Consider the following 5,855-nt stretch of genomic DNA (forward strand, 5'->3'; position numbering starts at 1 on the left):
CAGCGGATAATTACAGTATTTTTCCCGCAGTAAATATTTTTAGACTTTTTAGAAGCAAGAAGCGAACCGACAGAGGAAATCAGAAATGCTTAAAAAATTGAAAAAAATCATATCATGCATCTTTGTTTTTCTTGCATATCGTATTTGTCTTTCGGTACAGAAATGCAGGGAAAACTAAAACGCAACCGTGCTAGATCTTAACCAACAACAACGCGCTCGATGGATTTATTTATAGGTTACATCGTTTATGCCGGGCAAGGATAACTTGATTATCATAAAAATTACTGGAGCAAGTGTCAAATTTATCGGAAGCAAGTATATTCAAGAGAGCTTTATAAAAATGAGCTTACTGCTCTACATATCATAACTGAATAAAAATTAACACGTCATAACATTTCACTTCGTTTATTTCGATCAGTCAACACCTTGAATCCAAAGTTAAAATTCAAAACGATCCTAAAACAAATCACAACTACTACTGAAAGCTCTGTACCTTGTAGCGACTTTAACTTTCCTAAGCTTTGCAGCAAAACACTGCTCGATAGCTCAACTCTTCGGCGGTTCTTAGCAGCTATACGGAGCTATATGTTGCATATTCCAAACTCTGCAAAGGGAAATTGTTTAACAGAAAAAGAAAACCACACACTATGTCTGAAAAGCGACATAAAATCAATAAATTTGCGAATTACCAAAATATAACAGTGAGAAACAGCCCCGCCTTCGACTGCCATGTTTTTGCTTTTTCTCAAGGGTCGTGACTAGAATGGATACTCCAAAATCAGGTATCCGCTCGGAGACTGGAACTGAATAAAATTATTTTTCGGCAAATCGCTCCGACTCTTTACGACCTTGTTGTGTTGAAAGACCAAAAGACTGAAAAGGCTAAGATGAGAATGGTTACTCCAAAATATGGATCAAAGCCTACATAGAGGTTAGTTGTTTTTCACATTCTTTTTGTAAGAATTTAGTGCAAGGAGCAAACAATGTCTGTTTAATTACAGTACCACTACCGCGACTGCCGTGTAAAGCTTATTCATAGCAAAGTATCTGTTTGGATAGCTCAGAATAAGGTGGATACTTCAGAATAAGAATGGCCAAAATATGGAAGTTTTGGCCATCTGGATTATTATTACTGAACTTCCCAATATAAAAATGATTGTTACGTTTACAAAGAGGGTACAAATACAGTTAAGGTCAGTTAACCATCTTGTAATTTTATGGGTTAGTTGATTCCAAGTGTTAACAATAGTAAAAAACACATAAGGGACCTGTCATTTATTAGAGGCAGGGGAGGGCTGGTGCAATTGGGGGGAGGGTCATTAAATTTTATGTAGCCAAAAAGGGGAGGGTCACCAAAAATTTAAGCTGGGCTTTGGGGAGGGCCATACCATTTTTAGCAAACATTGCTGTTCACTTAAAATAAAAATAAATCAACAAATAAAATATATTATTTAACAAACAAGTCCCTTGTACAGTAAGCATTTTAAACTTTCATAATGATCAACCTGAACTACCCAACAACCCTACATGTATGTCTTTTTCTTGATTTGTTTTTCAATAGCAACACACTGCGAAACATGTCTTTGCATTGATCAAGTTTCTCATTAAGATATTTCAATTCACTGTTCACTCTTTTTTTAGCTTCATCAAGCCTTGTAATAACAGCTTCATCAAACGATTTAGAATGCTCTTCTCCTCGTATAAAATTACCAGTCTTTGAGTGAAACAGGGTGTTAAGGTGAGCTTTAATGCGTCTATCCATATCTTATATGTTCTCTAGTAACTCACTGAGCTTCATAATGTTCGCCCTCAGTATTAACTAATCAGCTGGGACAAGAACATAATCGGTCGTGTAAAATTTTCCAGCAGCACCAGGATTGTTCGTGCTCAATATTGCTTCAATGCGTGAGGTGAGACTAGATACCTGTTCCTGAATGTCGTATTGGCGCCTCCCTTCGTCACAAGGTAAAAGTTGATCTCTTTTAATAATCCCTGTCATATCTTTTAGCGTGGGGAGGGTCATAACTATTTTGGTCCATACAAGGGGGAGGGTTACATTTTTTTCTGCAGGAAATTGGTGAAGGGCACAAAAAAAATTCACCTGGGAAAAAAGACTTGCACCAGCCCTGCCCCCCCTCTAATAAATGACAGGTCCCTAATTTACTTCAGGTCATACTTCTTGTAGCTTGGTGATCACTATTACAAGCGCGGGCAGACATATGCTCAAGTTTCTAAAAAAAAAAAGGTCTTGCAGATTGTATTAGTGTAGTGTCTCTGTATAGCTCCGATATAGGACCTGGAGCCTACAGTGGCAGATTGGAACCTTCAGATAAGAAGAGGGGTGCGGCAGGGGGGGGGAAGGATTCTCACCAGACCTTAAGGTGGCAGGAAGGAACCACGCATTCAGACCTTAAGGTACGGAGGAGCTCAATCTAGAAAAGAATTTTCTTGGCACTGTTGTCCTCAATTTGATCTAGAAATATGGAGGGCCGGGGACCTCCCTAGATCTACTGCTGGCCTCTGCCAGCCCGCCCATGTTCACCTGCTATCTTTTTACATTTACTAGAAACTCTAGTATCAATTCAAATTATTTATCCTAAATATTAGGATTTTTGCAAAATTATTTATAGTTACTTTTTTGCACTTGTATTTTGTTTTGTTTTGTTTTTTTCAAATCCTAGGAGCCTCATTGTCACCAAAACTCTCTGCCTTCCATACCCTATTCCACACTGAACTTTCTGACAACAGTCCTCAGCCAAGTGGTACCATCATGGTGTTGAAAAGTGTGGAAATAGATCCTGTTTATCCTGGGATGAATTATTTTTCTTTTTCTTCCCCCTTCCTCCACTCAAGGGGGGAGGGGGGGGGAAGGTGTTTTCCTTCCCCTCCCTGTGACCTATTACCTATTTCCTTGATTGCCTTCTGAGCTCCTGATGAGACAAGCCTTCAGCATTAAGCTGGTTATGGGCTATTTCTTGTTTTTCACTCAGTATGGTGAGCTTATCATAAATTTAAAATGGAATAAAAATGATCATGCAGGTATATCCATGTTGCAGCTGTAACAGGAGGAGGAGTTGGAGGTCTGTAGGGTGTTGCAGTCAAATGTTTGTGAGAAACAGAGAAACCAATTTATTGGAGAAAGAAATGAAGAAATGAAGAAAATTTGAGAAGGCTTCAAGAGAAAAAGCAAATAAAATGAAAAAAAAAAGAAAAAAAGAAAAAAGAAAACAGGAAAAAAAAAACAATTTTCATTGAGACCAAGCAGTTGGCTGCTCAGTTGCATGTCTGGGTAGCTTGACCATTTGGTTAATAAAATTCTCAAAACCACAAACAAACCACTCTAAGAATTTGATAAAATGTGTAAAAAAAATTGTTTATTACTTTTATAAAAATAAAGTTGTTTGTTTACAATTCTACAACCATTTTTTCATTTCTTCCTTTTCCCATAATTCTTTCCTCTGTTTTACTTTCCTCTTACTCTTTCTCCACTTCCACAATGTGCTTTTATGTACCCTCTATACCTGGGGTTGAAAGTCACCTGAAAATTTGAAATTAGCCATGCATTAAATAAGGCTTCCATTATAATCATTCTTTCAGGAAATAAAGCTGCTACTTTGGCAGTAATTCTAAAAAGCACTGTGTTCCACGATACAGTGCCTTGATTCAGCAAAGAAGCCTTGACCCTTTTGTTTTAAAAGTTAAAGATTTTCTTCTGGTAGCAGAGAAAGGCCCCCAGTTCAGTGCATTACAAATAATTATCACCTACAAAGTTATCTATCATCTAAATTAAAAAGGAACAACCAAATCATTTCCTTGTGGTACCTGCCTAATATCAAAATGAATAACTAAAATACTGATAAATAAATAATAATTATTGAAGTAGGGTATATCCAGGCCGTTTTAGCTTAACAAAACAAAAACACAAGGTAAGTCATTCTCATTTCTATTTTTGTCAAAAAATGGAATTTAGGACGTATTTTGTTTATTGTCATACATTCTCTTATAAATTCAAAGTCCAACAAACTCCTTCAGAGTTTGGGCTACCTGTGGATGGGGCACAATTCATGACAGGATGGACAATAAAGGGGCTGCATTTTCAACACCTTCAATGTGACTGGAAATTACAAAGGTTCACACAGCAGATTCAGGAATACAAAATGACTAACTTGGAATCACATAGTTTACATTTGCCAAAAGTAGCTAACATTGGGCCTTTTGGTCATAGAAACGACTGTAAAAGAATTTGGGTTCTGGTGGGCTAATTGTGCCAGATACCCAGCGCACCAAAAGGTTGACCTGAGTATCCCACAGGTTGTGAGGGTCACTTTGGTTTTTACAATCTCATAAAGTACCCATTCTTCTCACACTAAACTAAACAGCAACTTACCACTTAAAAGTGAAAAAAAATCAACCATAATATATAAGAAAACAGAAATAGTTTATGTTGAGCCATAAATTCAACAACTGTCTGCTATCCCTGGGGGGGGGGGGGGGGTACTCCCTTATATGGCCTCCATGGGGATGTGCCGCTGGACAGGGTATGGTTTTCGTCCTCTCTGTCCTGAACAGGGTATATAGTTTGGCACAAGTCTGTCCTAAACAGGGTATACAATTTCCTGCAAGTCTGTCCTAAACAGTGTGCATGATTTGTGCGAGTCTGTTCTAATTATAAACAGGGTGTTTCATGCATGATCGATTTTGTCTTAGTGCAAATGTTTGCAGATATTTAGTACGTCATCACCCAAAGCATTTACTGGAATAAATATAAATGTTATTGTTCTTGGCACCCTTGTCTAAATAAGATAAGTACAAGTTGACAGGTGTGCTTGATAACCTTGTCCCCATCTGAGGGAGTTGTCCTATCTGGGTACTAAAGTTGAGGGTGTTATCCTAAACAGGGTATGGGTTTCGAACCCTCAGCGGCTCACCTACACCCAAATATTCGGTCGAGTACCGAAAAACGATAATTTCTGCACGCTAAAAGATAGAAAAAGTGCAAAGCATAGAGAGATTCTTTTCTCCCTAAAAGCTTTGTTTTTCATGACTTTACAATAAAACTTTCGGTGAGGGCTAAAGATTTTCGGCGTTTCTAAAGTTTGATTTGTTTATTTTTTATTTTTTTGTGCGATGACTCAGAAATTGACAGCAAACAGCGTCTGCGATGAAGCGCATATAAAATTATACCCGATGTTTATTTAGGGACTGGTCATAAAGTACAGGAGGGGGTGGGCCGAAAAAATTGAATTTCTGACAGACACTGTTTTAGTGGCCCACCGTTCCAAGTTAACACAAAAAATGTCGCCCACCCTTTAAATCCTAACATAAAAATGAGTGACCCACCCTCTCATCCCTTTACTAGAAGCGTCTTCAATACTAAACAATAGATAACGTGCCGTTGACCTTACTTTTCTTGGTACTACCCTCCTTTTATGAATGCCACTGGAAGTGGTCAAATAATGCAAGGTCATTTCAACAAAATTTCCCTGCAGAGGGTAGATGACAATACGACCATCATACTAAACTTAAGGATATACAAGGACGCTTCACTCTTTGGACAGGTTGCCAGAAGATGTTGGTATGAAGCCAACAGACGGCCTCAAGAGTATAACATTTAGAATTGTGCAATTGCAAAACTTTGTGGATAAAGTTCAGAAATTGAGAAATGCTGTTGAGCAGGAAGATGCAAGTGCATTTACAAAAGCTGTCAAACAAATCTGGCCAAGAATGTGCCCACAAATTTAATGAGAAATGTTTTGGGGTTCTTACAACCCTCAAAACGAAAATACTGGAAAGCTTTTAAACAAATATGAAAACCCTTGAAGATAAAAAAAAAGAGGACGTACCCCACAGCCAAA

At 37.9% G+C, this 5,855-nt stretch overlaps 1 long non-coding RNA gene across 1 annotated transcript; it reads left to right on the forward strand.

The window, feature by feature from the left end:
• Positions 1–868: 868 nt before the first annotated feature.
• On the forward strand, positions 869–3,419 carry LOC140927752 (uncharacterized). Its single transcript, XR_012164578.1, has 3 exons — positions 869–931; positions 1,642–1,738; positions 3,057–3,419. It is a non-coding gene; the product is annotated as an uncharacterized lncRNA (long non-coding RNA).
• The last annotated feature ends 2,436 nt before the right edge of the window (positions 3,420–5,855 follow it).

Source organism: Porites lutea, chromosome 2 (assembly GCF_958299795.1).
Source record: "Porites lutea chromosome 2, jaPorLute2.1, whole genome shotgun sequence".
NCBI classification, from domain to species: domain Eukaryota; kingdom Metazoa; phylum Cnidaria; class Anthozoa; order Scleractinia; family Poritidae; genus Porites; species Porites lutea.